Source organism: Sciurus carolinensis, chromosome 14, assembly GCF_902686445.1.
Source record: "Sciurus carolinensis chromosome 14, mSciCar1.2, whole genome shotgun sequence".
NCBI lineage: Eukaryota > Metazoa > Chordata > Mammalia > Rodentia > Sciuridae > Sciurus > Sciurus carolinensis.
This window is the reverse complement of record NC_062226.1, coordinates 56,586,621-56,596,936: the sequence shown is the minus strand read 5'-3', so window position 1 is coordinate 56,596,936 and position 10,316 is coordinate 56,586,621. Positions and strand designations below refer to the sequence as shown.

Below are 10,316 nucleotides of genomic sequence, written 5' to 3'. Positions count from 1 at the left end.
AGAGTTCAAACCAGCTTCAGCAAAAGCCAGGCACTAAGCAACTCAGTGAGACCCTGTCTCTAAATAAAATACAAAATAGGGCTGGGAATGTGGCTCAGTGGTCGAATGCTGCTGAGTTCAAACCCCGGTATCCCCCTGCCTGCAGAAAAAGAACTTCTCCTTTCAAAGAAAACCAACACATGAAATTAGTTCCACTGAAAAAGAATGAGGCCAGTTATTTACTATTTAAACTTTAGAGAAATTGGGTCATCCTTTCCCCCAAAATAATTCATCATCATTGGTTTAATGTAGAGGAAGTAATAGTCAACTTAAGGATGACTAGCCACCTGAAATCTCTGTCCCATTATTGGTTTTGCCTATGCATTATGTCAGTCATGTACCCAACTTCTCCCTGCCTCAGCTGATTCATCTGGTTTACTCATTCTGCCAATCCCATAATCAAACTTCTCATGAAGCAAGAAAATATCTTTGGTGTTTCCTCACTTGGTGCTGCCTTTAAATTTCCTTCATTGTCTCAAGATGCCCCTGACCTGCAAGGCGCCCTGGGCCCCATTCACTCTGTGACACTCATCAGGCCTGCCCTTCTCAAACAACTCAAACCCACATCTGTGCATTTGGTGTTATAGTTAGCAAAGATCTACTTTCATTAAGCATTTTGTTGTAAAATGCCTTTTTTTTTTTCCTTTTTTTTTTTTTTTTTTTTTGCTTGTGATTGTGCATGCTCTGATTTTGGGTGATTAAGACATAAGGCCTTAATCCAAGGAATTGTACTTTTGATAAAAATTAAAAGCACCACAGCACCACATGCTGGGTGTGGCAGTGCATACCTGTAATCACAGAGGCTGAGACAGGAAGATCACAGGTTCAAAGTCAGCTTCAGCAATTTAGCGAGGCTATAAGCAACCTAGTGAGATCCTGTCTCAAAATAAAAAATAAAAAGGGCTGGGGATGTGGCTCAATCATTAAGTATCCCTGGATTCAATCCCTGGTATCTGCCCCACCCCCAAAATTAACAGAAGCACTGTAGTTGGAGTGAAATGGTGGAAGCCAAGAGTCCTTGCAGTATTCCCCAATCATATCATGCTTTGTCACTACTTAAGTAGATTTGGAATAAATCATTTGATTCCTGATGGACAGATTTAGTCTCATTAAAATGAACCATGAAAAGTGAACTTAATTGTAAAACTTACCAGGTTAAGGATGTTTGTGAGACTGAGTCGTTATTCAGGTGTGTTTCCTGCTACTTTTAGAATTTGGAGATGGTGAGAATGGAGGTATATTGGCTGAAAGTTTGTGATTCCAGATTTCTAGATATAAGCAGGTGAATAATCACATCACTACTTTGGCTCATCTAGAAGTCAAATTTCCTGAAACTTTTTTCTTCCTACACAGCATCCTTTGACATAGTACATTGGGTTATATTTTGTCAAGTTTGCAAGGCCTTGATATCTTCAGTTCACTACCACTTCCCTCCTTCATAAATCATGTCTTTGGTTCGTTCTTCAGCATTCAGCTTTCCATCTCTCCTGTGATCTCCCTAAGAGCTTTGCCGAGTGCCATTCTTCCTCTGGAGAACCCACCTGTAAATTAATTTTCCTCTTTCAGGCTTTCTACATGAATCCCAAAAATGAGGTTGGCTCACCTTGACATTTTATTGTTGTCTGGCATTTTACCCTCTATCTTCCTCAGTATGTCACATATGTTTGTAACCGAGGCCAGGAAAGTTTTAAGAAAAGAGAAAGTAAGAGGAGAGCAAAGGAGAAAGATGGGGGAAGAGGAAGAAAAGGCCAGAAACTAGACTTTAAAAATTCTCTCTTTTAGATACATTGTTTAAACAATAATCCATCCTTCTGGAATCAGATCAAAATGTAGGAAGCCAAAAATATAGTGAATTTACTCATCCAAGACCCTGTAATAGGTGGAGTGGGTGTCTCTGAAAGTCAGCTGGTAGCATCTGGCAGAGACTCACGAAAGTGCTTATTAGGCTTATGGGTGTGGAAGATTCCTAAACCAACACAAGGGAGTTTGATTTGGTAAACCTGGGTTGAATTCTAGGAATTTCCATTTTTAACAATCAGTTGGTGGTTCTGGTACTGTTGCAGAGAAAGAGTATTTCAAAGTTGTGGACTATTTCATCAAAATCTGCATAACTTTCCTGGGCCCTTAGAGAAATCTGACTGAGGAATTTCAGAGATGAATGTGTCTACAGAAAGAGAATCTTGCACAGAAAAACAGTAAATTTCATTACTTTTTTTTTTTTAATTTAAAGAATAGCTGACAAGTTATGCTCCATAAATAAAGCACACTTAAGCATTAAACTAAAAAGGAAAACATTCAACCTCTGAAGCAATTACTGTCCAGCCACCAAAAGAACTGAAATGATTATAGGCAGCCCAGGCCAGATATGTAATGTGGGTGTTAAGACTCTGTTTACAAAACCAATGTGGGAAGGCATGGAATTTCCAGGCGGAGAGCCATTTGTGTATACAATTGCTCAATTTGCATTCTAGAGAAACCCAAAGTTTGTTTGCTGCAGGTGCAAATCTCACATTGCAGCAAAACTGGTACATTCCATGGCAACCACACTGATATGTTACCCTGAGTGAGCACACCTCCCTCCTTCTCCACTGCAGCCATGTCCTTGAAGAGCATCTGATTCTGATAAACCAGAAAGCCCCCATGCCAGCTGACAACATGGGAAATTTTGACATTATCAAACAGTAGTTTGATATATATATATTCTTATATATTCATGATGAAATAAACCTGTTTACTCCAGAATATCCTCTTTTAGTTCTTTTAGGGTGAGAGTTGTGTTTGTGACTGTTGGATGGTCTTATGCATTAAGAAATTCAAGTTGGATTAAAGCAAAAGTACTCAAACATGAAGGGCAATGGTGGCACCCCAGCCTTGCCAACCAACAAAAGGCCTGATTTTGTCATTGTTGGCTGAGTCAATGAGTAATTGAGATTAAACTTTTTCAACCTAAAAAAAAGGTTGCAGACAAACATGGACTCCTTGTATATAATATAAACCACTGCTCTTTTTAACCTTTGAGTCCAAGTATGCACTCATTCTGAATCTTATTGTTTATTCCTAAAACTTGCAAACTTGATGCAATATTAACTTTCAGCATTCCAGCCTTGTGCTTACTTAGGAGAAAGAAGTTTTCCTTCTTTACTTTCATCCATAGAACCTTCACTTCTGACAGTGTTTAGCTTCATCCCTGATTGATCTTAAATTGGCATGAATTAAAAGGTTCTCCCCAAATGAGAAGTGCCATGGAAATAGGCACCTTTCATCTTTGGAGGCAAAGGAGCCCTGTGCCACATGGTGGGGTGGCAGTTCCTTTGATCAGTATTTCTTTGCTGAAGCCCAGAAATTGAGTCACCCTACCAGGCATAGCAATACAATAGGCAGCCAGTATCCCAGTGGAACCAATGCTGAGTAATGATTGGGAATTTCCATCAGAGCATCTTAATCCACAAGCTTGAGTTGTCACCATGAGTTCCACTAGGCCTATTAAAATGACTTGAGGTCACCTCCACTGAGCCTGCCCATTCACTCCAAAACAATTATCCTAATCCCCTTAGCAGACCCAATCCCTTAACACTTATGAAGCGCCCTCCTATGCAGGGTGCTGACATTTTCCAACAACACTAGCCTCTTTGAAATGCCAATCAAAAGTCCCTCTTGTTAAAATACACGACCCTCTCTGCAAGTATAAACAGACCTTCATACATCATCGCCACCGCCATCATTAAAAAGCACTTACAGAACACCCACCTGTGTGTGATGCTGTGCTGCTGGACCCAGAACGTGCAAGTGCCCGAAGTGCTGACCTCAGGAAGGAGTGGTTACAAACCTGCCACTTCAAGGTTCTTCTGCTGCTTATTTAACGCAGACTGTGCCTAGGGGCATAGGCCTGCAGCAGATCCTTTGTGGTGGCTGGGTAATTGCCCCAAGAGGATTAATTAGCTGCTCAACAGAGTGGCTCTTGGAACTAGTGTGTGTGACAAAGCTCTTCACTAAAGTTCTATCAAAATGCTACTTTTCAAAACTTTAGTCACCACTCCCTAGTACTTGACTACTTGGTTCTGCATAGGCTGATTTGGAAGGATCTAGCGCAGGTTTTATCCTTCTCCTACCTATTGTCATCCTTTTGACCGTTCACCACTAAGGAGGGAAAGTAATACAGTCAATGGTAGTCCGATGTCGTGCTGCTGACCCGTAAGCCCATATCAGAGGTAGGTGATCTACCACTCCACCACCTACTTGCCCAGTACCTTTGGAGAAGTCCATAAACATTCGGGCTTCAGTTTCCTCCAGTGAAAAACATATATAAATCGAGGGTCACTTTGAAGGTTAAGTGAAACAATATATATGGTGAAAATATAATCCTTGGGACTCAGTAGTGACAGACAAATCTTGGTTAACCCCTCACCAAGACTCAAGTATTTATTAAGTCCAGGGAGGCTTCTGAAACCAGGACAACCTTGCAAAAATTTCACCAAGACAAAGTGGGCGAGAGTGCCTGTGAGAAAGGAGTTCAGATGGAAGAAAGAGCATGAAAGAAGGGAAGGCATTTAAAGCCAGCAAAAGTAAGGCAGAGAACAAAGCCATAGAGCACCTGGGGTAGGGGAGCTTCACTGGGAAGTAATAAGAGAGGTGAAACCCGGGGGAGGGAGAGAGAACCAGTGGTGGGAGACCTGCTCCATAGTCCATTCGTTCCTGTTTCCTTGGCCATGTTCACTCATGCAGCAGTTACTGTTGTTTGACATTTGCCTCACTCTGTACTTGACACATTTACATGATTCCTCATAAATATGGTAAACTGGAAAGAAAAATGGCTGTGCAGATGCTAGCATGAACCTGGGTCTCACCTCTGTGATTTTAGGCTTTTCTTTAGCACCATTCTACCCTTTTAAGCCACGTCCTCCCTGTGGGCCCACGGAAGACATCTGTTTCACATAATTTTAAAACTTGGTATAATGAAAGAAGACAATGAGATGCTTCGAATCTAACTTAAAACAAACATTTTGACAAAGATAGATAGGATCTAATTTCCTTCTCTCCATTGCAGTATTTTTTCCCGCAGTACAAGTTTAATTCCTGCCCTTTACGTAAACCATTCACACCATGACAAGCAATGAAGGCTTTAACAAGAAACATGAAAAGAATAAATCTGAAGATGTGATCTTTCCCAGTTCAAAGATGCTGGTCCAAAGCAGTTCCACTCAAAAGTCTTAACTTCTTGAAAAGAGTCTGGTTACTTGAAATCGATCCTCCACTCAAGAGTGCTAGAAAGGTCTGCTCATGTCTGCAAACTTGCACTGTGGCTATCTCAGCCCATTTATGTCTGTCCCAATGTTCAGCAATGATAGGTAACATACATACCAGAATTATAAAGAGCACAGCTTATCACTGCAATATATGCAGGTTCTAGCAAACAATAGTTTACTTAGAGAAGAGAAGCAAACAATATAAATCAAACATAGGGCTTCAAGCATCCCTTGATTTCAGACATCCCCTGACTGAATTGCAAGTGTTCAGTGTAACTCACTCACTTCTGATCGAGTATCCAGTTTTAAGCCTGCTCCATTAGAGCTAACCCATGGGGATTTCAGTACTGGGACATGGGAACACTAATGCTTATTACAGCAGGGTGCCAGCAAAATTATTGGGAACAAGTGTTCTAATATTCTGGAGCCATTCCACCTAATACAACCTTTCTAGTTCCCTATATCATCCTTGTAATTTTGATCATAGGTCTCCCCACAACCTGAAAACATTTCCTTTATTTATATGTTCATTCATTTGTTATTTTCCTTCACTTGGTAGAATGTAAGTTCCTAAAGATGAGAGACCTTACTTGTCATATTTTAATAATTGCCTACTCAGAGAAGGTACTCAAGGAATGCATAGTATGTGATTAATAAATGAGAGCTTATATAGATAAATGCAAATAGGCATGAATATTCACATACGTATATAGCTTATTTACTACACAATACATGTCTCTCTAATCATAATAAAGATTGGATAAAAAAGATTTCATAAAAATTTGCATATGAGATATCATATTCTTCACTAAGTTATATACACACATGTTTAGAGGGGTTAAGTATTTTGCCTTATGCCCCAGCACTGGGGAGGGGCAGTCTTGGAAAATGAACCCACAAATCCACACTCAGTTTGTTTCTTGCATTACAGCACAGTTGCCTACCCAATAATCTCTTCTGCTCAAGAGATGGCTGTCATTCTTCCTTACCATAGTCTGTTTTCGAGTCTCCTTAATAGCTTGTAACTTCACCCACCCTTCCCAATGTTTCCACGGCCCTCTTTCCAGTCCACAATAGCCATTCCATCCGCCCAGACCCGAGGCAGCCCGTGTGGCTCCCTAGCTCTGATCTTGCTATAGAACCATTACTGTTATAATTTCTAGGAACTGGTTACTCAGTGTTCCTAGAGTCCTTCACTAAATTCATTACTGAAGCATTAGATACCTTGAATCCTAATCAGCATGGACTAAAGCCCCCCAAAGAAGCCCCGTGGACTTTCTTACGTTTCACAGAAAAGAGTTTGAGACCACACTCGCGCCAGCCACTGACGGACTGCACACCCCAGCTGTGCCGCGGAAGGGTGACTGCAGCCGCACGGCTTCCAGGTTGAGCTGCTGAATGGGGCCTCCAGAGTCATTGGCAGGGTTAATTACTGACTCTTCCTGGCCTGCCAGCCAGGTTTCTCCACTGAAGGCCTGGCTCGCCATGTGGAACTCGCTCCTGGTGGCACTCCTTCCCAGCCCACATTTGGCAGCAAGCAGGCAACATTTTAAAAGATGTTTTTATTTGCTTTAGTGTTGGTTCATCCCACCCCTCTTTGCTCAGACACTTTGGGACTGAAATATGTTTTTTGCGTTTGTGGCAGTGTTCCACCAGGTTCCTGAATCCCGTGTTTAATGAGATGGTTGCCTGAGGGGAGCCACAACTGGAAGCTTTGACCTAGTTTTTATATTCAGGGGTCCGGCACAAGGGCCTACCACATGTGAGTGGTTTGAGCGAGGCATGGGACAGTTCCTTTACCTCCTAAGTCTGGTTAACTTCAGTTCTAGAGCCCTGCTGCACTAGACATGCTTCATATTCATATCTAATATCCAACTTCCTGTTAAGAACTCATGCAAAAAAGGAGGCTTGGTTGGGACAAGAGTGGTTTTGTGACATATTTCCTGAGAGAAAAGACTCCACATCACTTTTATGCTTGATTTAACTTGATCCTTTAGTAACAGGAATTTAGCCAGTTATGCTATGAAACAATGCAAATCACATTCACAAGGTCTGTAATATGCCATTCATTAGGTTGACTCTCTTGGCTTCCACTGTGGGTGTCCTCTTGCTCCACCATAAGACCTAAGGGAATACAAAAGAGCCAAGCCACTAAAATAGCTGCAATAGAAAGCTCTGTGGTCATAGGGCCAATGCCAACACCGAAGGCATGCGCCAACTAAAATGCAGATGTTCGACTTGGCAGTGTGACATGGCATGTGGGCCTTTCAGAGTCAGTGAACCAAAAGGAATGACGAGGGTTTTCATCTTCCAGAACTTGTGCCCATAATTCTAATTGCTAGATTGAATTCTCTTTCTCCAGAAGATTAGCTGTAACTAGTTACTATGGATGGGCTCATGGAGAGAGAACACTTCATTCCTTTTACTTCACTTTGATGCATAAAGTTTTCAGGTGAAGCAAAAACACAGGTACATGTTCAGTCACAAATGGAGTCCTTTGCTTTCTGTTTCTTCCTCTGAAATGAGGCCCTGGGGGAAATGCCCAACTGCAAATGGGTAGAAAAGCAATTTTTCTCAGGGATCATGATCTAAGTTTCCCATTTAAAAAAAATCCAAGCTTATTACTTCTACAGTTTGTGTTTCTTTCACTTAACTTCCTTAAAAAATACATCCCTTCCCTAAAGTTAAGTACTATTGGTTGAATTGTGTCCTACATCATTCATATGGTGAATTCCTAATCCCTGGTACTTTAGAATTCCAAATAAGACCACATTCTCAGGTCTTATTACAGGGTCATTATATATGTAGTTAGTTAAATTAAGATAAGGTCATGGTAGAGTAGAATGGGCTGCTCTTCCAATATGATTGGTATCTTTATAAAAAGGGGAAATTTAGACGAGACTCACACAGGGAAAATGCCATGTGAAAATGGAGATAGAGTTGGAGGTAATACACCAAAGAAGCCAAGGAATACCAAAAGATGCCAGAAAACCACCCTATACTAGGGGAAAGAACTAGGACAGATTTTCCCTTTCTTTTCTTAGAAGGGACCAACCTTGCCACCTTCTTGATCTCAGGCTCCCAGCCTCCAGACCTCTGAAAGAGTGTTTCTGTTGTTTAAGCCTTTCAGTTTGTGATAAAGCCCTCACGAACTAATTAATACAGCAATTGTTTTTCTGGCTTTTTTTTTTTTTTCATATGTGTTCCCCTCAAAATTAAACTTATTCAGTGAATTCTCTTTATTAATTTTCCAGGCAAATTTTAGACATAGAAATCTAACTTAAGAATTAAAAATGGGTATCAGAAATGAAGAGATCCTAATATATTTTTTGAGGTCTATGTACTTTCTGTAGGGTGATCTTAAACACTGTATTGATCAAAATTCTTTAATGTCCTTCTGATGAAAGAGGAAACTAAAATGTCAAAGGACAGCAACTCTGGGAATGAATCTCCGGGATGGAGATTTGCATGCACACTGGGGCTGGTCTCATATGTAAAAAAAGCAGAGAAGTCAGCAAAGGTGTGATTGCAATGGAATAATGAGATGATGACTATTAGTTGTAGCCCAACCAGCTGCAATGGTAGGAACTGTCATTTGTGTCACTAATTTCCTGTCATTTTTCTCAAGAAAAGAAACCACCCAGAATCTTAAGGGAGCTATCCTCAAATGGACTGAATTTTCCATGTAAGTTATATGAATGCAAGTGGTGCTAGGAATGGACTGTAGTGGGTACTGTGAGGATCGCCCAATCTCCTCTTCAAGACAGTGATACTCATTCCCTTAGAGACCAAGAGTAATGTCTGATGAGACTCACTGCTGAGTCTCCCCCTCAGCATTACTCTCAGCCAAACACATCTACCTCACCCTAAAACATACCCCATCTATGACACAGCTCATGTCCAAGGAGTACAAAGTAACCAGTTAGCAGCCATACTCATCTTTAATGATATATTTTCTTGTGGAAGCATTCTCTCTCTGAAGTTCAGACCTCTAGATCTTCAACACTTGGAATTTCAGAGACAGAACACATAAACCATCCAAATGAATCTGTGGAACAAGGACCAATCTTTTCTTTCTTTCTTTTTTTTTTTTTTTTTTCAATATCTCTTTTCTTCCTTGGGTCCAGATAGTCTACCAACTGGAATCTGATTCCATCTCTTTCCATATAATGGTCATTGATTTAGAGTGCATATTCTACCCTGGAGAATGGAACCCACTCCTTTCTGCATCCTCTCCAAGATGGCACCTCATTTGCTCTTCTTTGAAAATACGCATTCATCTGGTCCATCTGGTTCTCAGTTTTGCATAAATGTTATGATTATGGTCCCTCCTGTGCTCTAAAGAGAATATTTTAGTGTAAACTGTATTATACATGACCCTGTGTTGGTCAATTCAACTGTTTCTCTGATAATGGTGTCAATTAAAGGTTGTGGGGGCAAAAAAAAGTAATACCCATATTCAGATGTGTTGATTCCAATCAAGATAAATCGCCATTCATTTTAAAATGGAGTCCAGTGTAATCAATTTGCCATGAAGTGACTGGTTATCTCCTTAGGAGTGTTACCACACTGGAGACTCTGTTTTGGTTTCTTCCTCTGGCAGGTTGGATCTTCAGCAGTAGCAATGGCTAAATCAACTTTGATGAGTGGGAGTCTATAGTTTCAAGTTCATGGATAGTCTCCTTCTCCACCACAGTGGTATTTTGGTCTCGAGTCAGTTGTGCAAGCACTGGGGTACCTGATATCCCAGACCCAATCCTAGAGTACCACTTCTGTATTACAAGAGATCGCTGCTACTAACAGAATCCAAACCATGATGGGAAATTTGGTCACAAGGTTACTTCGTGTCCTATCATCATCCTACCAGGACAGTAGCATGCCAGGGGCTAGGGCATAATTTTCTGGTGCAGATGGCATATCTTTGTTCCAGAAACATATGAGTCTGCACTGTGGTTCTCTTACTGTGGCTCACCATAAACTTTGTATAGCATCCTTTTCTACCACAATTATCTCCATTATAATACTATATATTCT

At 40.8% G+C, this 10,316-nt stretch overlaps 1 long non-coding RNA gene across 1 annotated transcript; it reads right to left on the bottom strand.

Annotated features, from left to right (window-relative positions):
* Positions 1–876: 876 nt before the first annotated feature.
* On the bottom strand, positions 877–6,630 carry LOC124964651 (uncharacterized). The gene is made up of 3 exons (XR_007105014.1): positions 6,566–6,630; positions 1,191–1,580; positions 877–915 (listed from the first exon to the last, which is right to left on the bottom strand). It is a non-coding gene; the product is annotated as an uncharacterized LOC124964651 (long non-coding RNA).
* Between the last annotated feature and the right edge of the window lie 3,686 nt (positions 6,631–10,316).